A 26,610-nucleotide genomic window follows, 5' to 3' on the forward strand; every position below is an offset into this window, starting at 1 on the left:
TGGGTGACAAATGGTAGTAATTCAGCTTGAGCAAACACAACAGTAGCGCGCTTCATGTCAGAAACCATATAGATTGGTATGTTTATCAGTTATGACCTAGTATGTTCACAGATAGACTGACTTCTTACCTGTGGTAATTACCAACCATCTCGGCTTTCTCTTTGGTTTCATTGCAAGCTGCAAAGAACCCAGACTCAGTTACGTGCATGTTGCATGCAGTGCAAGCACTGCTGCTGTAGAAGGCAAAGCTAGTAATTAGCGTTTCTTATCAAATGCAGTTATTCTGATTGCCACATTTCAAGCCTTTCTACCGATGTTAACCATCTGCTACCATCTTTTTATTCTTCTCCTACTATGCCTTTAAATCTCCATCAGCTGCTGTGACAGTGTGGGATATCTCATGGTCTTATGATGGTCTTTTGATTTTGATTTTTTTTCCTCTGAAAGGAGGCCCTGGGCTGAGTGAAGGTCCTTCAGAGTTTGAGCTGTTCAGACATAGCATTTAAGCATGTGCCTTTGTCCACTGACTTCAGTATGACTTAAAATCACATGCATTGACACCCAGGAAGACTCGGTTGTTCCCTATGTGAAGACATGCGAAGATGCAGCCATAGCCTATATGTGGTGGAGCTCAGGAAAACTGAAATTTTAGCATCCATGCTGCTTTCATTCTTTTTCTTCTGTTATCTAATTTTCTTGGCACTAAAAATATACAAAACTTCATTATCTTAGAAAGAAAACCAAAGCAACCTTTTCTTTATTCATGAACTGACATCTGGTTTGAAATCTCATTGCGGGGGTGGGGAGGGAGAAAAACCCCAAAATCATCAGTTTCTTATTTCCTTGCTGGATTGTTTATCTCCTCTGGGTGCTGCTGTTAGAAGTCCCACAATAGTCACTGCAAGGCAAAAGGCATTTGGGGAGACTTCCCAATTTAGCACTATGATTCAGTGGGGTCCTAGAGCAGAAGCCCTGGTGCGTGGTGGAATTAGGAGCTAAAGTTGGGCAGAAGGAAAAAAAACCAGCAGAGCCTCAGATGGAAAGAGAGCAATTTAGCCGTTAAAAGCAGCTTTCTCAATGGATTTGTGTGTGCCTGTGTCACCCAAGCATGGAAATCCCAAATCCCTGTTCATCAATCCCCTCGGGTGCCAAGGCTCCTTCTAGCCCCCTCCCATCCTCCATGCTGCGGGCAGGCAAGAGGCAGCATGCCCTCTGGCTCCTTCTGACCCTGTGTCTTATTGTCAATTTTCATTCATTTTGGAGAAACTCGATATTTTGGAAACCTCATTGCCTCCCTCAAACAGGGCTGAGGGTGGCATGAGCCTCCCTGCCCTGGGAGAACAGGCTGCCATAGAGGGGTGCAGCCTGGGTGAAGGAGGAGAAAGACACTTGGGAAATTTCTGTTAGGATCGAGAGGCAATGATTAAGCTAATGCAGTCAGCTAACCATATTACAATTATAAAAAGAAAATGGAAAATGAAAAACTCTTAAGTTTTTCAGTTCTGCATTGCAAAATGTGATAGAGATTTATAAACAATAAAATTTCATGTGTGAAAGAGCATCTAGGAGTGGGAGATTTGGCTTATCAGCACTGATTATTTTTTCCTTTTCTATTCTTCTGAAATTATGTCTAATAACATTTTTGATTACCTTTCAATATTGTTCTGTATCATAATGGTTTTACTTTTTGAGGCCATTCTGTGTCTTCCACTTAAAAATTAATCTTTCCCTTAGATTTCCTCTCTTCCCTCATGCTTGTTAGATGTCGTTGTGTTGAGTATCAAAATGATTTCTTAACTTTAAAAAAAAAATTTTAGCGATTATATAATTTTGTTAGATACTCTGTTATGCATATGAAAATAGAGCTAAACAAATTTCATGCTTCAGGGTATAACTGCTTCTCCAGAGATGAGAAGAGATGGTTTGCCGCACTGCACAGTCGCCTAGGTGTCTTGGTCCCGAAACTGGCCAAGGAAGCAGTGAGCATCTTTGGGCACCCTGTGAAGGCGAGGGGAGGTGGAAGCACCCAGCACTTTGCAGGATTTCTCAGGACCTGGCAGCACTGAAGCCTGAGACTTTCACCTTTTGCTGTAGCATCAGGTATTGCTCACTGCTGGAGGCAGAAATAGCAGCCTGGTGATCTGCTATGTTAAAGCAAAGCACATGCTTCCCTGTATCCTCTAGACAGTTCTTGCATGTGTTATAGTGGGGACCCTGTCTCTGCTTCTGTAACTTTAAAATACAGTATGTAATGCAGGTAACAATCTCGGCAGATCAAATTCTTTGACTTACTTCTTGCGCTTTGGGACTTCACCAGCTGTTTGACGTGTCACCAAGTTGTAAATCCCTGTGCTGAAATTTCACAAGAAGATCAGCAAAACTGGTGCTTTTGCATATTTTATTTTAATTTTGGAGTGGGAGGGGGTTTCAATCAAAATAGCTCAGATATTATCCAAGAATAAGATTAAGGGGAAATATGTTGCACGGCCCAGGTGAGATATTCTTAGGAGCAAGGATTTGGGGTCTGGCAGAGGAGCTGTCTGTTGGCAGTTGCATGTCTTCTCCCTGCCCTCATGGGGATCTGCATGAAGTAGGTGAAGTGCAAAACCTTGGAAAAACATCATGCTAGGGAAAGACTAGATTTGGCTTCTGGCTTCTACCCCCATCAGCACATCAGCATCCCCCTTTCCTCCCCTTTGCTGTGCAGTAGCCATCCCTGCTGGGGCAGCCCTGGGCTCCTGGTGACCAGGGCAGATGGGTGCCCTTGCCTTGCTCCCTTGGCTCCTGTTGGTGCCACAGTGTTGCCTGGGCAGAGTCACGGCTGTGGCGGAGCTGCCCCTGATGCGATTATCGGGCTGTTGCATTGTGTTCCCATTCTCCCTGAACTCCAGCTCTGGGCTCGCCTGGGTTTAACAGGTGTATGAAGTAATGCACAGGTGATTTTGCATGCCTCTGAGACAAATCAGACCTTACTTAGGTAGTCTGGGAAGCTGATATTTATATGCACAACTCCTTCATGCATTTCGTTGCCTCACTGCCTTTCCCAGTCTGGAGCTTTCATTGGGCTCAGGTGCCTGGGTCTCCCTCCGGCTGCCACAGGCAGATCCACGAACTTCTCATCCCATCCCCGAGCAGCTCGCTTTGCCCTTGGCGGGGCTCATAATCAAACAGCAATTCTGCTTGTTAAGAAAAGATGTTTTCTGTTTGCAGCCTCCTTGTGCAGCCTGCTCTTGTGCCTGCTCTCGTACCCGCCCTATAGTCTCTGAGTGGAGTGTGATGAGCAAATGGCTCAGCCTTTTGCCAGGGCCATGCTGTTCCCAGCTACTGCAGATCCCATGACAGCTGTGGCTCTGCTGAGTTAGTTTTCTTCCTTCAAGAGAGAGTTTTGATAGGTGTCTGTTGCTGTTTCATGGTCCTGTTCTCTTATGCTTCAGTTCAGAAATGCAGGGGTTTTGCTTCTGCAGTTTTCCAATAACTGAGCAATAGTTTTGTTTGCTCCGCAGTAAATTTAATTTTCAGTGTACTGGCCTAGTTACATAAGTGATCTGAATCCCTCTGGATCTCTCTTGTGGTTGCTTTGTATTTACTACTCCCTTCAGTTTCATGTCATCAGCAATTTAGCAATTTTACAGCTGGTTTCTCCAAGTAATTTATAGACATTATCAACAGGATGAAATAGATACTGAAAATTTGCTGTGTAGATCCTGCTGACTTCGAATGAGCAGGAGCAAGAGTAGTTGACGGGGGTGTGGGGGTGTGTGTGATGGCAAATACTCGTATCTCAGGCAGGCAACATGTGCACGCTGATGATCAGGAGGTAGTCTGACCATAAATTTTAGTGCCAGTGTGGGGGAGTTTGGGATTGATGCTTCTGAATGTTTCCAGCTTGGTACCTGCACTGATTTATATAAGCTATTGGAGCCGCATTAACAGCAGACACTATTGTCAGCATCACCTTGAAGGATGCTTGCAGTGAGATACTGGCTTAATTCCTTCCCCTGGGAGATACAGGTATTTCTTCTGCTGCTCTGTTGGAAGGAGCGCTTAGGGCAAGGATGCTAAATCTCCATGCTCTCCACAAGATACGAAAAGGAGAAGAGATCCTAAGAAGAATCATGTAGCCAAAAAAGTCTTCAGTTTGGCAGTATGAGGAGTTAAAAAAGAGGTGGAGGGACATCTTTGCGGAACTGCTTGGACATGTTTCCTGTAACCACAGATCCGGGGAGCAGAAACTGCTGAGGACTAGGCTGCCCTTCCATAGGGTGCCATAGCCAATGGCCCCATGGAGAGTACTTAGCAGAAGCAGGCTCCATCCCCCAGGAAAGTCCAGCCCCAAGGTGTTTTGCATCATTGCGCATAAAATCTGCGGCATTGCTGACCTCAGAGCTGTGATGGCAGATGTGAAACTGGGGAGTTTACTCACTCCATCCGGTAATTCAGACTGAGAGCTGGTGTTCCCCAACCTTTCTTTGACATTTAAGAGGTGTCCCCCTTCCCCTCTGAAGAAAAGTAAACTTGGAGTGCCCCAGCCAGTCTCGCTATTGCTATGTCGTGTCAAGGACTTTCTTTATAACCACAGGCGCTGAGGACTATGTTAAAACAGTAAAATTAAAGCTGACAGTGGAAAACTGTGGGGAGGGCAGGTCCCTATCCCAGCTGCCTCACTTTTCCTCTTGGGGGGGCGGGGGGGCGGAGGGAGGGGGACCTGTGCTTAAAGAGATGTTACCGCAAGTATTTATGCTGCAGGGCAACAAAACACATCTGTTCTCATGGGGAATATAAAATGTTGACCTTTAGCAATAATTTAATGGGCGTTAGAGATTTTTAGTGAATAATACATGGGCTTCCCCAAGAAGCCTTAGATTATCTAGGGAAAAAAATCTCTTGCCTCTTCTCTGGATGAGAGATAGAGATGCATCACTGGTGCTGTGTGTGTTGATAGGGACCCACTGAATATGTGCTGATGGAGAGCAACTTATCTGCTGTTTCCAGTGGGGAAAGTGTTATGAGCATCACAAAAACTTGTTTTGAGTGTTGGCAAAATCTGTCTCAGCCCTGCCATTGTTTTTAAAAAATAAATAATCAAATAAACCTGCCCTTTGAAAGGGGTTGGGTTATTAGATAGTTCTAATTGCTTTTCACTGCAGTGCAAAAACAGTCCCCTCCCTGTCAAACACACCTGTTGTCACTGGCATTTTCTTTTTGCTTATCTGTGCATAACTGTGCTGTACTTTCATGGTGACATTTCATACCTGGGTTTGCTTGTCTTTGTTTTGCTGCTTTTACTTTGCTGCTCAAAAGGGATGAGAAAAAATCGGCTTTCCAAGGTACAAATAAGCCTCTTATCATAGTATCAAAAGAGTGATTAAGGGAGATTTCCAGGTCCTTTTCCTGGCTGATTTTCAGGTCCTTTTCCAGTTTTCCATTTGTCTAAGCAATTCCTTGATCCCAGAGTTGACTGCCCTGATTTCTCAATTGATTGGAGCACTGCTGAAGCAAAGAGCAAGGCTGGCAAAATTGGTTTCTGGGAAAGCATCCTAGTAATTAAATAAGTAGCATGGAGTGGGTGTTGTTTAAACCCACCACACATTCAGTTCCTCATAGGCTTTGAACAGCCGTATCGGTGGTGGTGTCTGTAGTTGAGCCCAGGAAATAAGGCACAGGCACAGCCCGTGGTAGCGGTGAGGGAGATGTCTGTGAGTGTGTAAGAACTCATTTATGTACCATTCCCAGTGCTTTTAACACATCAGATGTCTAATTTCTGAGGTTTCTCTTTGAAGTGTGGGCTCAATAGACTGCCTTGCTGGGTGTGCACGCACTTCTTTGCCCCGTATTCATTACCACATCCTGCAAGTTGTTAATGGGTCACCTCGAAGGTGCTGGAATGTCCTGTCTGAAGACAATTAGCAAGGTGCACATACGCCTCTTGGCCCCACATACCTGCTCCTGCCTGAAACCAGCCCTGCAGCAGCGCTGCCCACGATGTCAAGTGCTAACATGGGACTTATTAGCATATCAAGCCTGCACTTCTTGTAGGGTTCCCCCAGCTCTCCCCTTAGTTTTAATGACCTGGGGGAGGCTGGATGCAAACAGGACCAGACCTGCCACGGGTCAAAGGAGTGAGGCAATCAAGGAGGCAGAGATTTCCCAAGGGGGGGCTGGACTTGCTGGCTGAGGGCTGGGATAATGAAACTGCTCAGGAGAAATGTCAGCTTAAATGAGTATGTGCAAAAAGCTGGTTATTGCAGCAGGATTAGTGGGCTGTGGCTGTTTGCAGGGCAACAGGTCTCGCCAATTGTTAGTTTGTAATGGTTACAAGGGTTGTGTATAAATATCAATAGTTAGGTAAAGAAACATGTACGAGAACAACTGTGGATGTGAATAACCCACTCTTTATTTAGAGGATGTGAAAAAATGTGTAGCTTTAATCAAATCTGCTGGGGAAGTGACCGCGGAGGAGATTTGGGTGTGACGAGGAAATGGAAATGTTTGCCTGGAGAAGAACAGCCGAGCACCGTGGTGGAGACCCAGGGGCACAGGGGCAGGAGACCCTGGCAGAGGGTAGTGCCTCTATCCATGGGTCCTCCATTGGTGATGGTGAAGGATTTTGAGGGCAGTTGTCCCCACTCCACTTCCAGGATTGAGGCTGTGGGGGCAGAGCAGTGGGTTTTGTGGCTACAAGCACCCCTGGGGACCTGGCTGGTGAACAAGGTGAGGTGTTTTTTTTTGGTGTTTCCTTCCCCTGGGGGCCTGGCCAGCCTCCGTGCCAAGCTATGGGGGTTGTGTGGAGCCTTCTGCCATTGTCCTCCCCACTGCTTACCTACGAGGGTGACATGGGGTGAAACATCCTTCCTCTGTCAGGTTGGGATGCTTCTCTGTAAGGCTGGGTGGAAATCAAGGACAGGCTGAAGCTCAGCAGAAAACTTTGCAGTTCTGTGCTAAATTTGTAGCCACTAGGACTAAGGGTGCTTTAATTCAGTGAGTCATTGCTTGTTCTCATTAAAGAGTCTGTGGGGACAGCTTTTCTGGCACATGTAGCAGGGTTGAGGTGCAAAGGGGAGCTGCTGTGGTCCGTAGCCAGAAAACTGGTCCCAAAGGCATTACCCCAGCTGGAGGAGATTGGAAAGGCATTTTCATGCAAGAGAAAACTAATAGCCCAAATGAGAGACTTGGTCAGGAATGATGGTGCTTTGTTCAGGAGAGTCCTTCCTGCAGGCTGGTGCAGGGAGCAGAGCCATCCTAGCTAGGCACCCTGTGGGGTGCCCCAGCTGTGGGACATGAGAACACAGGCAGGATGGATGTGCCGATGGACCTGAGAGAGTTGGGTGGAGAAGTGTGTCTTTCTCCTCCTGTTTCCCTTGCCAAGACAGGAAACTACAGGATTTCAAATCAGGGCATGCTTTCCACTCATCTTTCCCACCACTCCTGGCAAGCAAAAGCTTGTAGTTTACTTTCTGGAGTTGATGCCTAAGTGTGTATAAAGAAATGATGTTTGAAAGGCAAGAGCTTCAGAAAACAGTGATGGTAGCTGTGCTTTTCAAGAAGTTAGCTGCTGTTGAAGTACCTGGCAATATCTTATTGCAGTTAAAGGTTGTGAGGATGGATAGTACTCTCCAGACCACAGAAGTAGTGGTAAGATGTGCCATGGGTTGCGTTACTAGTCTCTTGCTGGTAATGGTGGTGGTTTAGCGTGCAGCATTGCAGAGAAACCCTGCTGAAGTTGAGGTGTGGTTCCATAAGGTCCACTGTAGGTGTAATTCAAAACACAAACGTTCTCCAACATGACTTTATGCTGTTGATTTATTAAATGACAGTAATGATTCTCTTTTGGGCCTGCTTTTGGGTTTGCAGCTACTCAGTATAAACCCCATTGTATAGCTCTGATTTGGTAGGGACTGAAATCTTGTCATCCATGTTGGGTGGGGTTTTTTTGTTTTTGAGAGGGTAACCAAGAAAATGACTGAGCAAAGTCCTTGCAAAACAGCTTCTATCAGACTCTAGCCTGTACTGTAGTTGACCTACTTCAGGTCTGGAGGTTTGGTAGGAGACATCCTCAAATGGACATTTAACATGAATAGTTAGAAATAATCTTAATTTTCATTGCATTCAGAATAAGCAAATGGTTGTAGGAGTACTCGGTAAAGCTGTATTATGTGAGTGAAAAGCAATGTGCAGTGCCATCATGCAAGGCAGTCAAAAAGGAGCATTCACATAGACTATCTTTTTATCCAGTAACATTTTGCATGGAAGTTAAAAATACATAAAAAGTTACTGATGTTCACCTGATCTGCACTGCTAATTGGAACTCCAAAGAGCTGTATTATGTTTGATAACAGATTGATGGACCTGAGCAAAGCTTGTGTTATCTCTAGGATGGAGACAATTGAATTGTCATTCAGAAAGATGTCAAGACGGTTATATCATATACCATAGTTTATAGATGCTTTCTTCCGTAGTATTGCCTTTAGTTTCCAATAGGTAGCAGTAGGCTCAGTGTTAATGTTGCCATGATTGTAATACAGCCTTTATGGATGTAGGAATCTGTTCAGGAAGCACCAAATTCTGTACTGCAAATCAGACTTGGAGAGCTCATCCCATCCATCAGTGGGTGATGCAAACTTAAACTAAAATAGTTGACAGCTTTTTTTTTTTTAATGTTGAGTTGATGTCCAAAACCAGCATATATAACAGCAGCGTCCTTATGGAGATGAACTAGAATGATGGGAAACACAAACTTGTACCTAAATTTCTTGGACTCGGTGTTTACTTGCAACTGAGAGGAAGTCTTAGGCCGCAGGGCATAAAGTGCCACCTCTTTGTAGGTGGTCTAGAGCTGCAGTTTTCAGACAGGCGTTCAGGTGCTTTTTGTTATTAATTTTCCTTTAGAAAAGTTTTAAGATCTCAGGTATACAAACTAAAGAGCTCTGGAAGTTCCTCTACAAAGACAGCTACAAGAGGATAATAGGACTGAGTGGAATATTTTTGGCACTTTTCCTCTAAATAATTAATGATGCTGTTTTGCTAAAGCTGAGCCATTTTTCTGAGATGTGATTTCAGGAATATTTTGTTAGATTCTGAGAGTCAAGCTGCACCCCCTCATCATCTACAACCCCATCACTTGCAAGGAGTTGGTAAGAGGCATGTTGGGGTGATGAAGGGAGAGAAAGGGAAAATAAATAGGTAATCAGTCCTGTTCAGTCTGTTGTGTCCCAGGTTGGGTTTCCCTGTTACTTAGTTGTGCCTGTCAGGCTTCCAACTTACCAGGCACAGAGAGATCCCAAAAAGGTAAACTAAATTTAATTCTCAACTTGAAAAAGTTTTTTGTCCTGAGAAAAAAAAAAAAAATCTCTAATGAGCATCTGCTTCTTCTTAAGCTGCTTGGAAACTTTGGGGCCTGCCCTGAAGGATAGTATTGATGTCTCCATATTCAGAGGTTTGACAGGAAAATGTCTTTTACCATGTTGGCAGGCATTATCCCTTGGGTAGGAAGAGCTGACATTAATATGTCTAAGCGAAATCCATGTTTCCTGGCTATATTGTACTGGATGCAGCATGCAGTAAAATCTTACTAGGTTGGAGGAGGTTTTAGATAAAATATTTTGTCAGATTACTCCAGCAGCTAAAATAGGTAGGAAAATAACAGCTCTATGGGCAATCTAGTGATTGAAACGTATTGAAGATGTCTTCAGACAGCCAGTCTGAAGACGTAACATGCATGCTTAAAAAGGTAAGACATCAGAGGCTGAACCTCCAGGGATAAAAACGTGGCTGCGATCTATCCTCGTTTGAGATCCTACTGCTGAAAGGTGGTGCCAAGGAATGCTGGACCTGCAAGCTGGATACCTGCAAGGACAGTGGCCACCTGGCATGCAGGGACCTTGATGGAGTGGCTGGATGAGTGTTCATTGCTGTGTGGCAGGACCCCAAGAACCAGTATAACGAAGGAGCACAGTATGCCTGTTCTTGGGGTCCCACCAAAACCTGTGTTCCAAACCATGTAGGAAGGTGGTACCGAGTGTGAGTGATGTCTTCCAGGAAGAGTCTGGAGCTGAGCATCGTTGCAATAGGCATGCATTGCATGCTGCTAAGTCTGTGTCCCTTTGACAAATCCAATACATTACTTGGTGTAATCTGAAAAGTCCTCATGAGCAGGAAGCTGTGGTTGGCAGTGAGTGACCCTGACTACTTACAGTGACAGGCTTTCAAAAGGTCTTTTTCTGAAGTGTTGCTAGTGTATGAGTGATTTTTAGTCCAATGTACTTCATAAACTTGGAAATGAGTCTCAAGGAATAAATTTTCCTTTTGACTGCTGTCAGAGAGTTTCAATAGTTTGTTTATCGAATCTGTACTCGCTCTTTGGTGAGCCTGAGAAGTGATGGTTTGGGGTGTTATCTCCTTTCCCAAGCCTCATTTGCACTGGAGCAGTATTGTCTTATTTGCTGGGGACAGCAAACACGTGAGAAGTGCTTGGAGCAGATGCTACTGTAAAGGTAACTGTGTTGTCATTCCTTTCAGCTGGAAGCATACTTGTAATTTTAGGATTAGGTTTGGGTGGAAATGTTACTTGATTTGTTTATAAATACACCCATGTGGCAATTTTGTTTGGTTTTTTAAATAAATGTCCCCTAATACAAAACAGAGGGCAAACAGAGGTGGCTGAAACATTGCTCATATCCTGGGTTCCCATGTTTATCAGTGGTAGCTTTATAGTCTTCTAAACCTCCATTTTTAGTTGAAAAACTCAGGACGCAGACATACAGATCTGGAAGCTAACACAGTTCCAGAGCTTACTATGCTCCTGGCAGCCACCTCAGGTCTTCTGTCAGATTATTTCAGACCCATTTTTTTCTCCCAGTGAGTTACTTTTCAATCATCTAGAGCCACTGCTGTTCTGAAGTTTAGGGAAGATGCTCTGTGTCCTCAGGTAGTCATTAAGAAGTCAGTCAATTTATATCAGCTGGAAATCTCACAGTGGTTAAAATAGTGCTGGGTGCTGGGAGGGTGAGAAGATAACGAACGCTTTGTCTGGGGTGTCCATACCTCCCATCACCATGACCTAGCTGCAGGCAGAAAACTAAGCTCTGCCTTACCTCTCTGTGTAAAGTGGGGATGTCGGTACTTGCAGTGGGAGCCTCGTTGAGTTGCTTTGAGGTCCAGAGATGAAACACATTGTTGTATGTGTATTTGTCAAAGCCTTGTCCATGTTCTTTCACCAATAATATGTCTGTGCTTAGCACTAAACAAGCAATGCATGTATTGTGGCTTACCATTTATGTAATAAGAGTCATTAGTTTAGCATCTTAAACCCGAGCAATACCAGCCAATAAGTGTTTTGATAGCGCATGGTGTCCTTCCACCCCTCAGTCAGCATTGTCCTTCCTCCTGCCTTGCCCACAAACAGGAGCAACTGCTAATCTCTGCTCTTGATTAATGGCATTTACCATCTCTCAGTCCAAGAATCTATCACACACTCACAAGAATAGTTCTGGGAATTATTTCAGGAGTCCACCCCCTTACCACCCAGTAGGATATCTTTGCTTGCCATTTTTGGCAGAGTTTGCCTATTCAGTTTGTAAAGGTCTTCAATATGGGAAATTCCACAGGGTCCCTCAGCAAACCTGCCCAGGGTTATCTTTACCACTGGAAAAAAAGCCTTCCCTAATGCCTGAATTAGGTCTTCCTTGCTACGGTTTGAGCCTGTAAGTTCCTGTTCTGTGCGCTGTCATTGTGGAGAACAAATCAGTTTGTTGCTATTTGCAGCAACCTTTGATGTGTTTGCTGACCTCAGAGCAAATTTGATCACTCTTCTCTCACAGGTCCAGACCTTTGATTATTCTTGTCCTCCTCAAAGTATTCCTTTCAGTTATCTGATTTTTTTGTCCCAAGTGCAGGTGGCACAGATTTGGGTTTTTGTGGTTACACCAATGTGTTAGATATATGTGAGTTCAACTAAGGAGAATGTTTGGTTGACTGAAGTAACTCGTGAGTCTTGAAAACTTTCTTTTATAGACTTGGTACTATCAGTCAAGTTGCCATTCTATTGATTTCTTAGGTTCTTATTTCATAGTCTCGCTGCCTTAAGAAATCAAGCTTTTATTTTTGAAGGTTGAGGCTTCTAGGAATATTGGTGATCACTTGCTTTGTTTCCTTTTGAGATAAATGCTGTGTTTTCTTTCCAGTTACAGGTGACAGCAGGTGATCAGCGAGGTCATAACAGAATGCATGTACAGAAATTGTGTGTGGGGAGCCTAAATGTCAAAAAAATCACATGATCCACTAGTCTGGATTCTTTATCTGTCCCTGGTGGGATTTGTTTGTATGGCTGCTTTGCTTGCCAGCCCTTTTGCACTTAATTTTCAACCTCTATTCTGCAGTTTACAGTGGATTACCTATGAGTTCTGTGCAAAAGTAAGTCTAAAAAAAGGAAGCTCGTTGGCATTCAACTGAACTGTGCATCCATGGTGCCACTGGAATGCTTTTAGGAACTGAAGAGTAAAAAAGGGTTAAACCAACCCTTCCTGTTGCCCAAAAGTCCCTCCCTTTATTCGAAAGTAAATAAATGCTCTTCATCTTCTGTGGCTCAGCTCTAGGCTCCTTTCCTGGAGAAGCTTTCCTTTCCTTCTCTTCATCCTCATAGTTTCAGCAGAAAAAAAAAATCGTTTTAGATATTTTGATTGTGATCCATAAATTGGGATAATTATTGTTATTCAATATCTTCAGTTTTCAAAACAGACAAGATCTGGTAACCTTTATTGTTAGCTGTTTTTTAAACAGGGTAGTAAGACCAAGAATATTTTCTAGGATAAGATTTTTTTTTGAGGGCAAACATAGCCACAATTACAAATAATCCCCACCCGCACCCCCAGTATTTATTTTCTTTTCTGAAAGTGGAGGATGTTTTAACAATAAACATACATTTTTAAATGATACCACGTCTGTGGAGTTGCACTTAAGTCATTTGCAAGGCTACACAGGTTGTAAATGACTCCCTGTCACTTTGAAAAACTGCTTTTCTACATCCTACAATAAAATAATTCACAAGGTCACAGAACATTTGCAAATACTCACAGGGTACCATTCATGTAGAATGGCAGGTGAAGGAGTCATAAATAATTACAGAGTCTTTTCTTTGCCTTTGGTGAGCTTAGGATCAGGACACGGTAACTAGCTGGCAAATGGAAAGGGAGCTAAAAATACTTGAATAAACGATCTGTTTCATGGCCGTGAATGCTGAATACACTGGGAACCTTTACAATCTCTTTGAAGATCATTTGCAGCATATAAGAATAAATTATTTAGGTAAATAATGTGCAGCTAGCAAATTGACAAGATTTAGGTTTTGCTGCTCTAAAAGGCAAGTCCTTAAATATCATTGTAATGTGCAGATGAAAAATCTTGACTTATTTATCGTATAAAGTTTTGAAAGAGTGAGATGGTTTGCTGAGCCTCTAGGAAGTCTTGTAAATCTCCTGTAAGAGAGGGCTCGCTGTGACACCAATACAGACAGTGACGTATCCAGGTGCATTTGCAGAGTGCTTTTAGAAGGACTGGTTTTTCAGTTGACAGAAATTAGGGGGGACGTACTTGGCCAGAGGAGACCCAGTGGTTTTCTTGTGTCCCTGAAGACGAAACTCACGTCAAGAGGCAACAGTCGAGTAAACTTGGGGATGTTCAGAAGCCAGGTGCGTTCTCCTGATTTACTTGCCTAATTTAGCTACAGCTGGTATATGTGCCAGCGCGGCAGAGGTGGGGCCTGCCAGACCGTGCAGGTTCCCACTCCACCCTCGGTGGCACAACTGCATTTTCAGCATGAGGGAAGCGCCTTGCTGAGTACTGGGGACTGGCATTGCTGGCGTATAGGGAGGTGACTTGGAAAGAGCTCTTGTAGCAATGCTGAAAAACAGCGGCTGCTTAGCAGTCAGCATTTAGTTGCAAACCCTTAAAAATTCTGTTATTTATTCTGATTTTTCTGATTTTGAATCCTGCTCTTGGTAAACTGATGGCTTTTAAGAGCGGTCAATAATGGATGCATTGGTTAGAGGGTATTTTCCTTAATGTTTTAAGGAGGGATTGGAGTAAACAGATATGAAGAAAGTTGTCTACAGGGAAACTTTGAAGTTTTGCTTAGTCTGTAGGAAGCAGATCTGTAAATTAGAGCTGGAATTAATCAGTAATTTATTTTTTGTGTGTGTGTCATTCTCCTAAGCAGACTGTTGCTGGCATGCAACTACAACTTTGGTATTCTTTTGAGATAAATTTTTTGTTGTTGTTTGGGAATTAAAACTGGTGTACCTGTAACTCACTTCTCAGTATGTAATTTCAAAGAATACCATAAATTTCTTTGCCTGTTGGTATTACGGGCTTGAAGAATGATTGAACGTGAAGTTTTATTAACTGTAGCCCGAACAATTTCAAAGATACCAGTTGTGCTGGAATCTTTTCTGACAGGCCTTACTCATAATGGCCTGAATGTGTTCAGGACAGCATGATCTATAGCTTTTAATCAGCTAATGGATTGAACCTCACAGTGAAACTTGGCTGTATTCAGGTGGGATAGAACAGAAAGGACTTTGCAATTTTACAGTTTTCAGACTGGGACGAGTTTCTGAGGGAAGCAGCAGCATCATTCCTGGCTGCTGGTGAATGACAAATCAATGATATAGCACAGAATAAAAGGTTGCATTTAGCTCATCTTCACTGAAGCCTTTGTAATGGTCTTTGCCCTTGTCCTGTTGTAGGATTTTGGATCTTTATATGGCCTTATTTTGGTCTGGCTATGGGTAAGAGCAAGTAAAGCAGAGCAGAGGGAGATTACCACAATTCAGAGATACATTTCCACTGTAAAGCTTTACAGTTTGTCCTTTTCCCCTGGACTGCAAGTTCAAATAGGTAAAAAAGGCTGTGTAGAGAAATAGGCAGTGGTTGGGGTCACCACATTTTGCCCTGGTCATTGCTGCAGCACCGGGGAGGATGTGCTGTCGGGGTGGTCCAGCGGTGGGAGAAGCACAGAGGCATGGCCAGGGACTGCACCTTTGAGTTCAAACCCAGGCATGTGGGCTGTGCACCCCCTGAGACTGTCAGGGAGATGGACATATACGTAGGATGTCTGAAGCAGTGTACTGGAGTTCATGGAAGTTCCCTTGTCAGAATGTCTTTGTGTCTGGGAGCTCTTCAAGTTGATTAATGAGGTTGCACTTTTCCATATTTAGTTCTTCTGTCAACCGTTTCCTTTTTTCTTTTAGTTCAAACTTCCAAGACTGGGGAAAAGAAAAAGAAAAATCAGACAGACAGGTTGATTTAGGTCTTGGGGGGAGTAGGAGTTGCCACGGGATAGAAAGGAGGAGTCATTCTCCTTTGAGAAGAGAAAGAAGATGAAAATTGCCCTGTAAATGTGAATTCACTAACTTTTAACTGTGTGTGGGGTGAAGGCCCCAAGCTCTGTGCCTGTAGTCCTAAGGTAAGATGAGCCTTTCTTTGTTCTCTTCCAAAAAGGAAGGTAGGTACTTACCTGGGGATTGGCTGGCACCGCTGGAGCTGATACCGCAGGTGCAGGTGATGTTGTTCACAGCCACGTTTACTGAAGTGTAGATTGAAGCTGGCTTGCCTGCCCTTCTAAATTCAGTGCCTGTAGGGTAAAACAGACTCTCCTCCCTTTAAACAATCTCAGATTTCTTAAATGTTAAACGTGATGTTCACACCTGGCATCGCACAATGAAGGTACTATATTTTTGGTTAAAAAAGGGGGGGGGTGGTAATACTCTTGGTTAAAAAGGGGGGGGGTAATACCAAGATTCTTTGGTAATACTCTTTTTTTTCTCTCTCTCTTTATTTTATTTTTCTTTTTTAAAAGACATTTATCAGTCATTGCAGAGTGGGCTGCTGAGATGACTTAGAAACAGAGGCCTGCAGAGCTGTCAGACACCCAGACATGATTTAAGTCACAGGGAGCAGTGTGGTGTTGCTGGTGGGGATGGGAGCATCCCAACCGACTCCCCTTCCTGCCAGGAGCAAGGCAGCTCTCTGCAGCAGCTTGTTGGGGGGTGTCCCACTTCCCACTCACCCCATGTGCAAAGCAGGACCAAAGCTGCTGGGAGGGCTGTGGCAGAGGTGAAGGAAGAAGAGCACGTTCCTGGGGTCTCCCCTCTGCCTGGGGAGGCCGTGGCAGTGCACGGTGGCCCCGGGGTGAAAGTTGCACTACTGGGTGCCCTGGGGACAGAGCTGACCCCCTGCTCACTCCCAGCCCTGTCCCACACACCCCTCCATTCCAGCAGGGCAGTGCAGGGGAAGGGGTCGGTGGTGGGGAGCTGCAGCAGCGATGCGGAGCCTCTCCCTCTCCCACTGCTGCGCTGGGGTGGGTACCCGAGTGGGTATTTAAAGGGATTATCTTACATGCTGTTACAACAGAAGCTGGAATGTGATTCAGCCCATAATTAAAATGCCACAGTTAGGAGCTGTCTGCATACAAGCAGTGCCGTTTTCTCACATGTGAAAGGCTCGTACTATAGCTTTGCAGGGAGACCGCCCAGAAAGATGGATTTTAAGCTGTTGTGCAGAAACTTCTCATTGCAGAGAATCATCTGTGAGCAAAGGTAATCTACTTGAGGGCTGGCCCTGCCAACAGCAGAGCTATATGGAGCCCCGTGTCTTACACTGGAAGGTTTTTTTGCAGCAATGGGTGGAGGAGGAAAAAGAGGAGAAACAAAGTCTTGTTCCACATGGGACAGGAGTGATTCACAGCCCACTTTTGTTACTGGTGTGACTTAGTGTTTGCCTTGCCCAGGAGGTATGTCATGCTAGGTTTGCCACATGCAGGTTTGCCACATGAAGTTCTATCAAAGAGCTTCAGATCAAATGGGAAGGGAACTGGTGGGTGGCAGGGAGAAGCTGGTATTGCATGGGGTTGCATGAAACCCATGACCAGCGAGTGCTTCAGTGTCACACTCAAAATTTGCAGTGGATCCAGCATGAACCATCTCTGCCTTCTGCAAAACTTGTCTGTAGAAGAGAAGTGGTGTTTGGTGAAGTGGCACTTGGATTTTGAATGAGAGTGAGCAAGAGTTTATTTTATGGGCAAATTAAAAAATTGTCCATTATCAAATTCTCTTGAGTGGAATGGGTGTATCATTTTGATGATGAGCTTTCATGAGAATAAGCCTTTGATCCGTTGCTGTTGGTGCAGTTAGCAATCATTGCTCATCTCAAACTTTATATGGCACAGGGTGGGGTGACCTCTTCATGAGGTCACTCTACTGGGAGAACTAGCATTCCTGGGCTGGCTAGCCACCGTTTTGGTGGTAAGTTGCATGAAGAAAAAGTTTTGAATATGTTTTTATTTTGACTTAATATTAATTGTATCAGAAAACTGTGCATCAGAAGCACTGCAGAGTTTGGTGGTGGTAGAGGCAGGGTGTCTGTGAGCCTGGGGAACCTCTGGTGATAAGGAGGTAGTTGAGGACCAGCTCACACCTTGGGTCTAAGGAAGCCCTGTTGCCCCCACAGCAAGGGGATGCCCATGCTGAAGCTGTGAGCTGCCACAGGCCGAGCCAAGCCTGCACAGCAGTCAGTGGGTTAGAGCACAGCAGGTGTGGGTAGGAGCGAGCCTAATAAAATCCCACATTGTGCAGCTGTTGTAGCCACCGCACTTGCACCGCTTGAGTGTGAACCCCTGGCTGGGCACGCAGCTGCTCCCAGCATCTGGGTTCCAACTCCTTTTTTATAGGTAGGACATTTCCCAGCCACCCCTTGCTGGATTCTCCCCAGCTCTGTGCACTTCTAGTGAGAAAATACATTTCTTGGTGTACCAGGGAGTAACCTTGTAGTGGAGCTGAGTGGGATGCAGGGCTGCCAAAAAGCTGCATGGGTGCAGGCTAAGCTTAGCAGATGTGCTCCCAGCCCTTTGACAGTGTGGGGAAAAAGCCTATTCACCTTATTGGAAGAAGGTGGGTCGGTAGCATCTGCAGCCGCTGAGGCTGGTACACAATGGGGTGCCTGTGCAGCCTGTCTGTCTTCCATCTCTGTGCTACAGGTAGACAGACAATGAACCCTTGTCCCTCAAGTGCAGCAGTGCTCCTCTCTTTGTACATGCCACCTATGAGAGATTGCAGTGGCAGTTGGGTAAGTCATGAATATTTACACTTTGTGGGAGAGGCTGGTTGGGGTGTTTGTCCGTGTCCCAAGGTGTATATCAAAGGGATTGCTCTTTTATATGAAGTTTCCACAAGTGGAAATTTCAAGCAAACCCTCTCATGGATAGTTGCTGTTGACTCCAGCTGTCCCCTATAAGTTGTCTTCGAGGGGCGGCATGCTGGGGAGGTGACGGGAAATCCATTGCTATGAGAAACTGGCAGGGGTGGGCTTTGTGCCAGGGCCCCTCCTATGAAGGCCAGACTCTTTTATACCGCTCCTGAAACTCACATAACACCAGGTGCTTTCCCTCATCAAGATAAATGAGATAGAAAGGCAGTTTTACTAGCTCTATTTTTTGCATGTAGGGACCTCATTATTACCCCTGAGTGGCTGTGGGTATGTGTTTGTGTGTGTATGGTTTGCAGACCATCTGCCGGCATGGCTGGTTTTGTGGGTACAAGGACCAGTTTTTAGGCAGGCTTTTCTGATTTGAGCTTCGGGTCCTGAACTGATGTAGGTGTGTAACACCACAGCATTTATACTGGAAAGGTGGTGCCTGAAATATCTGGGTTGAAACTGAGCTGTGGGCTGGGGAAGCCTCTGGGGAGTTCCAGGGAAGCACCATGGATGAGCAGAGTCAGATGGCAGATCCCTTTGGATAAGGGATCGGGTTGGACTTGAGTAGATGGTTGTGGGCTCGTCCAAGACTGCCTGTGTGATCTTCAGCACAAATGCCACGATTCAGGCACTTGACCACAGCTCTGGAAGGAGAAGGTGAATTTTCTACCACTGACTCGTCAGAAGAAGGGAGGTTGAAGCCCCTCTCTGGAGATGGCCATCTCTTCCCCTGGGTTTCAAGGGGAGCACATGGGAAACCAGCAAGCTCTTCCAGCCATTGTTCTGGTCAAGCCATGGCGAGAGTCCCTTCCTTGGAAGAAGGCGCTCTGTGGGGGAGCTGGGGCTGTGATGGAGCTGGTGCCTTGGGGCTTTGCCTGCTGGTAGGAGGGGGGGCTGTGGTGGACATGGGTTTGGTGAGCCCACCCTCCCCAGGGGCTCGGGAGGAAGAGAGAAGCCTGAGCCTGACTGAGGAAGGAGGAGGAATTATTGGAAGTACAGTTAATCTTTCTTTAATTAGAAGACGTGCTAAATTAAAAGGCCCAGGAGTGATCCCATAGATGTCGGCTTACTGAGAGATAATAATTGGTGTGAGAATCTAATGTTTTGCTAAGCTTCATATCCGCGTTTGATAGCATTGTTGTGCTTTTACATACTTGGTTAAACTGAGAGAAACTTGACCCAGATAACGAGCTCAAGCTTTCTTCAGGACTGGCATTGGACAGGTTTACTTAATAATGATAATGATGATGAATACAACAATAATAATGATGATGAAAACAACAATAATAATAAGCATCATCATTGTCTATTGTCTATAATCTTGGAGAAAATAGCAGCTAGCCTTAGAAACCTCTGGAGAACAAATCTCTTTCTGATGGCAACTGTGAACTTAAACTTTTGACAGCAGCACCTACAGGTAAATTTCCAGAAGGGTAAATCTGAGCTGTGGGAGGCAGGATGCTGTTTGCATAGAGCAGGCAGCCCCTCGCTTTGAGCATCACACAGCAGAGGTGCCCCGGCTCTGCTCAGGGGCAGGCGGAAAAATCTGCTGTCATCTTTTCAAAGTACAGCAAGAAGTTTTTCTTGATTTGTTCTGGGGTGTTTTAGAAAATTCCTCTCGTGCTTTGGAGGTCGGGACTGGCTGTTAAACCCTGGCTTTGCCAAATCGTTTGTAGGTCCTGCAGGGTGACTACTGCTGCAATCCCTGTCCAGGTGTCCCTCCATGTCCCTCGCTGCGGGACCTGGCATGGCTCTGAGCTTACCAGAGTGCAGCGTGGGGCATCATCCTACATGAGCACATAGCAGCAAAAGGCAAGCATCAGGTGCTGACATGGGGACTTGCCTTTTATGTATAAAATTTAAGCCACAAATTCTTTTTTCTTTTACTGTTGCAAAGGAGCTGTACTTTTCTTTACAGTTAGTAGGAAACACCAGCTCTTGCTTTATGGGATGTCAGCATTGGTGAGGCTGTGCCTTAAGCAGAAATAAATCCTCATTCATCCACAAAAGGAGAATCTGTCTGTCAATCCTTACAGAAAGTAAGAGAAGCAATTCCACTTCTGTTGAGGGAGAAGCATGAGGTTGGGGAAGATGATGGTGTTCATACCTGAGGATCGCTCAGGCTGGGTATGTTACAGCTAGTGACACTTTCAGCTTGGGTATTCTGCAGAATTAAAGCTTGTGGCACATGAGAAGGAAGCTTGTGGACTTCCATGGGTCTTTGGATTTTGACTTGAAAACACTTTTCAGTGTGAAAGCACGATCTGAACCTGAGCAATGGTATTAGAACAAATAAAGATAATAATGGCAATTTTATTGATGAAACATGGTTGCAAGGAAATAAAGGCTGTTCTTCTGAGACTGGCTTTCCGATACAGTAACACAGTCAACCCAGCACTTTTCTGACTTAAACCAATTTTATACTAATGTTTACATCAACTGTGATGGAATTATTCCTAGTTTACATTGGTAGGTGAGAGGAAAAATCAATCGCAGCGTATTGACCTTCAAATGCACTAATTACTTGCCATGCTGAGCTGGGTGTAGAAAAGAGCCGCTACTCCTGTCCGCAGAGCTCTCTTCCTTCCTCCTGCTCCACGTGGTGGCCAGCGACATCTGTGGTTTAACAGCTCAAACAGTCAGCAAAGTTCTCCTGCCTCTTCAGATAAGATTTTGTTTTGAAAGATCCTTTCTCTGGAGCCCTTCTTTCAGCAGTCAGCACCATGGCAGATGAAGGGCAGGCTGTGGTTTCACAGACCTCGTTATGGCCAGGTTCCACATCCCAGGGAAACGGAAAGTCTGGGGGATGCTGTCAGCATCTTCCATTTGCTGTGCGGACCCGGCAGGGGATGCTGGAAGGTGCAGCCCCCAGTAGGAGAGTCCCAGCAGAGCCGAGAGCCAGGGCTGGAGGTCGGTGAGTGAGGCGGGGCAGGTGCTCTGGCTGTTGCAATGTGCTACTGGAGAACTGAGAGGCTCCCAGGACCTCATCCTGAGCTCAGAAACAACACCCCGTGGTGCAGCTCCGGCCAGCGAATGCATGTCCCTTGCCTCCCCCCCGACTTTGACCTTTTTATCTTTTTTTCTTTTTCCCAGAGAGAGAGAGGGAAAATACCTGACAGTTTTGGTGGTTTGGTTTTTTGGTGTTTTTTTTTTAGAGTTGCTCCGAATCTCACTCATGTGTGAAGTGAAACCTGAGGTTGTACCCAGCGTCACATAAATAGTTAACCCTTCTCTCATGTGCCTGTTTTTGTGCGTGGTCTATATTCAGGTCACAGAAGGATGCTTTTTCTCTCTTTGCTCAGGGGCTTATGGTCTGGCTTAGACATAGGATTAAATACAAGTAAAAAGAGATCAAGACATCGATTCAGCAAACCACTTGCATTTAATCCTGCACCTCCCCTTAACAACAAAAAAAATACTTGCAGTGTGACTGTAATCAGTATTTACCATCTGAAATTTAAGTGTGTGCCTTTGTGCATGGCTGCATCAGCACACAATTCTGTATGTACGTAGCAGAAGGAGAGGGGAACGCTGGCTGAAGAGCAAATATTACAGATGCTCTCATCTCACTGAGACCTTTACAGCCCTGTGCTCCTACCTTGGGTTCGCTTGCCTTACACCCACGTGGCTGGGTGGCTCTGAGAGCAGCACATAACCTTGCTGGGGGTCAGGGCATGGTTTTGGGATGCTCTGCTTCGTGGTGGAAATCACACACCTTGCTGAGGTGGTTTCCCATTCCACCTCCCACGCTTGCAGAAATGGTTTGCTTTTGCTTTTGCTTTGGCACACGCTGTAGTGACAGATCTGAGGCACGGAGCAAAAGTGTTCCAGCAAATGAAGGGCAGCATTTTATGATTTTTTTAAAAAAGCTTTCAAGAAAAACTGTTATCGGTAACCGTACAGTCCCTAGAACAAGAACTGCATTCACCTTGTGTTTATAGCAAAGGCTGCTCTGCTGTCTAGGAGGTATGTCTTCACTTTTCATTTCAAATGCAAGGAAGTCCTAATATTTTTTTTTTGTTTTGTTTTTGCTTTGTTTTGTTGTGGCAGTTGAGAAAGAAAACCACAGAAGTTTCCTCTTCTTTGAATGCACTCTGCCCAAAACACGCTTTCAGGAAATACTTGTTCCTGCCTGAGAGAGTGCTGGAAGCTCTGCAGTTCATAGTCATGGCACAAAATGTGTGAGGCTAGATCATTTTGCAAGCTGTCCTAATGCAACCATCAGTCGTCCTAAAATGAAGGAAGTTAGGAGGCTAAATAATGTTAAGTAGCTGATAATAGTAATTTAAAGAAGACATGCCAATAAGCAAGTTTTTCCTCTGAAATAGCTCATTAAAATATTGTTAGTCCAGCTAATTTTAGGAATGCCAGCCTGCAACTTCTAGCTCCTTGTCATTTGTACAGCCTTGTTGTATTGATTTAAAGCATTTATTACCTAGTTAAAAACAGTAGTGTTCTTTCTTTCTTTCTTTCTTTCTTTTTTTTTTTTTTTTAATGTGCTTTTACTTGGGAGAAGAGTGTAGTTTTTTTTGCCGAGTAAAACAAACTTTCAGGTTTTCATTGTGTTTAGGGAGGTGGCTGCTGGCCTGGCTTTCACCAGCAGCACTGAAGAAAAGAATTAACAGGTGAATTAATCTGTTTTCTCTAGTGGGCAAAGGCCATTTGTCTGACTCTTGACTAGAGCACTGACTCTGTCAATTTTATTTTAAAGTCTTCCAGCATTTTGCATTCAGTGAAAAATCCAGTGTTAAATGACATAAACCCAACATCTCCTTTTCCAGTCAGCCATGCGATCCGATTGTTTGTATAAGTTTTGTGCAAATGTCAACATTATGAATTGATGGTGCTTTGCTTGTCCCTGACTGATGATGATTGATGTGTTTTGGCACGCCATATTTGTTCATAATTCATTAACTTGCCTTCCTGCCTGGGTTCATATGTGGCCAGAGTTTACAGCTGTGTAAATTAAGGCACCACTTGAGCAGTCGCCATCCCAGCTGACCTGAGACTCTTTCTGTTAAAGACAAGTTAAGATTATCTCATCTCATTTTCAGATGTGATGTTTGCATCGCTGTGGGGCAGGGAAAAGGTGCTTGTGGTGGAGAAGTGGTTTCTGATTGCTAGCCTCCTTGCATTTGAATTTGTACTCAGCTCAGCTGGCAGAGCAGCTGAAGTCAGGGTTGGACATGGATGCTAACAGACACTGTGCTGCCAGCCTCAGCTTTCTGACAGACAGATCTGCAGCATGTTTTATATGTAGGCTATACATAAGGAGGCTCAGCAGTGAAAGAAATAAATGTTTTGACATTGCAGAGCCCATTCCTGCTCTCATTCTCATTGCAAGATCAATGCTGATGGTAAACTTTGGTTTTAGCAGGGCTTTCTTGCTTTTGACCCAGCTAGTGACCTTTGAAGTGCCCTAATCCACGCGGTACGGTCTCTGGACAATATTCTAGCCAAATTACTCATCACAGCAGTACAGTCCCTGAAAGGCTATAAATGATGCATTAAGCAATGCAGTAGCATCTGCCACATGTGGTTCCTTCTCTCGGGGATGTTTGCATGCAGGCAGCTCTTTGTTTTGCTTTGTGCTTAGGCAGAGTTAGGGATGAGTGTGTGCATGTGAGCAAGAGAGAAGTGCACATTGCTTGTATTTGCGTGGATGGTGGTAAAGAGGTGTACCCAGTGTCAGCATTGCAGCACCAACCTGGCAAAGCCTTTAAGCTCATGAGGTGTGAATATGTCAGAGTTCAAGGAGGCGCCTTAAGCACCTTCCTGGGTGACAGCCAGATTACTCAGCACCTTTTGGGTCTGAACTCTGGGAGCAGAGGTGAGATACGTGCTGAAAGCAGTGGAGGTAAGGCAGTATTTTTTGTACAGCTTCCAACAAGCAGTAAACACTGCAAAGGGTAGGCATGCATTCAGATCAAGGGCTCCATCGTATAGATGTTTAATGCTGAAGGCAGCCTTGCTGGAGCCTGCCAGGCTGCTCGTTGGATGGGACTGTGGCAGGAGGAGCCTGCAGTGGAGGGGGAGCACAGCTCTCGTACCCCCCATGCCTTCCCATTTGCCTATGCACCCAGCCATGCAGCATGGTCCTGTGGCACCACAGCCTGGCTTCCATGTCTGGTGTGTGACAAAGCTGCGAAGGGGAGATTAAAGTTGCTGAAACCATCCCAGTTGGGGTGAGCTTTTGCTCCAGTGCCACTCAGGAGCATTGCTGTGACAGTGACAGCGTGCATTACCCTCCAGGTTCACCATTGAGATGTCAGGGTGACATCCCTGTCACGCTGTGAAGGCTGAACTAACATTGCTGCAACCACATGAAGGGCTGCGCAGTGCCGGGGGGTTGGGAATGCGAGCACTTGTGATGTGCTGCACAAGTGTGACAGCTAAACGTGTGCAGACAGCTTGGTGTAAATACATAGGTCTTGTGCACTGTTATCTTTAATCAGCAAGGAGGTTAATAACATTGAAGGTGCTTGGCCTTAAAGAAAAGGAAGGTGTACATTGCTAAATTCATGCAAAGATTACTGCAGAATTTAAATATGCCTTAGGAAATTCATGTCCAGAACACAGGTAGGTTTTACTTGAAGTATCAGCATTTGGGCTGCTGGGGTAAACTGCTGCAGTTTTGACTTGTACCTGGGGAATAACACTGAAAATAGCCCATCTACCAACTGAACCTACTGTGACTGTCTCTGATTTTATAATATTATTATCCAGGAGGTCCTGCTGCTAGTGGTTTTATCATGATAGGCACATTATTTGCACTGGGAAAGACTAGCTCCTTTTCCTGCATGCCCAGTATTTTCAGGGCAGATGAGGGGCAGAAGATTAGAGATTGGAGGTTCCTGCAGATGCTTTGTCCAGGGCCTCTTGAGGAATTTGTAGAAATGGACTCCAGTCTTCCCCATTTCAGTCTAGTGCCTGAATACCAAGATGAAGTTTCTTAATGACAAAGCAAAACATAATGACTCAGGGAAAAAGCATGATGTCTCTAACAGTGACAGAAGATGCAACGTACTGGTTGTTGGGATCCGGGGCTTGATGCTTCCTTGAGTATAAAGAACCTGAGTGTGTTCCTTGCTGAGAACACCTCCAAATCAACAAGGTGTGCAGCAGGGCAGAGTTACACAGATGGCCAATTATTTTTGCTGAGATTAACACCTCTGAATCAACCTGCTGTACAGTAGGAAAAAATACACAGATCGCCAATTATTCTAGAGTGGAGTCAATATTTCAATCCCATTTGGATTTGGAACACTATTCAAATAATTAGTGGAGTGTTTCTTGGTCTCTACATCCCTCTTGGAGAGTGAGGGATAGCAGAACAAGCCTCTGTCAAAGTTCAAGGTGGTACAAACCTCTGCATGGGTGGGTTTGGCTGGCAGAAACCTCAGTGCAGCCCATTGCCTCTCCAGTAGCTGCAGTTCCAGAAGCAGAGGATATGAGACACACCTGTGGGAGATGCTGTGATGCAGAAATGTCTAGCAGGGAGGGGGCAAATAAGAGTTATGTTTCTTCTTTTTTAGCTAAGGGAGAGGGAAATACTTTTACAAGGTTATGCCACATTCTCCAGTTTTTGAGTTTCAAAAATCGTTGCTCTCTTGGAAGAAAACTCCAGGTAGCTCCACCAAGAGCTGGGAAACTAGGAGGCCAAAGCAAAATTTTAACTATGTAGAAGTGTAATTCTTCATGAAGAATTACTATCAGGATGTGTTTTCCTCCTTTATCTTGGTGGGGCAGCTTCCTTGAGTGCAAATGGTGTTACTGCTGAACTGCCTTCTCAGATGTTCCTTTGCATTATCATAATCTTGAGGGGAAAAAAAAGAAAAAATGAAGAAGAAGAGGCAAAAAATGCCGGATAACCCAGCCACAGTTAATGCACTGCCATGGAATTTATGTCAACATACGGAGTGATTCTGAGGTTACGTTGTAGTGTGTTGTGGAGATATTTAAAACCTTGTCGGTGGCAATGCTAGGAGAAATAAAGGGTTTAGAAAACAGAATATAGCTTCATTTGGCACAGGGTAGGTGCAAGCCATATGGAGCCCAGATGTTCCCAGTGCCTTCTGTAAAGGTAACAAATCCAGAGTCACTGAAGGAGGAATTTCAGACTAAACAAATGAGAAAAATATGTGGCCGAACACAACAGAGCTTTTCAGCACAGCGGTCTCTCCTGCCTCTCTCGCTTTCTCACCATTGCCCCATTTTGGTGCCTTCTGTGGGAATTTTTTAAATTAAAGTAGTGAAAACCACATCTTGATAGGCAGAATAGTGTCTCAGCATCTGTATGCAGTCTAAAGTTGGCAAACAAGGCGAGGTGCTCCATTTTGAGCTATAATAAATAGAAAAACATTTTAT

At 44.8% G+C, this 26,610-nt stretch overlaps 1 protein-coding gene across 3 annotated transcripts in view; it reads left to right on the forward strand.

Annotated features, from left to right (window-relative positions):
* The window catches only part of BTBD11 (BTB domain containing 11), a 180,655-nt gene that overhangs the window by 52,091 nt on the left and 101,954 nt on the right, over positions 1-26,610 (forward strand). Inside the window, exon 1 of one of the 3 annotated variants that reach the window (XM_040596201.1) lies at positions 22,128-22,209. The exons of the other annotated variants lie outside the window; for them this stretch is intronic. The gene's annotated coding sequence lies outside the window, so the exon portion shown is untranslated. Of the gene's footprint in view, positions 1-22,127; positions 22,210-26,610 lie in introns of those variants that run through there. 3 annotated transcript variants of the gene reach the window in all.

This window comes from Falco naumanni, chromosome 5 (assembly GCF_017639655.2).
Source record: "Falco naumanni isolate bFalNau1 chromosome 5, bFalNau1.pat, whole genome shotgun sequence".
Classification (NCBI taxonomy): Eukaryota; Metazoa; Chordata; class Aves; order Falconiformes; family Falconidae; genus Falco; species Falco naumanni.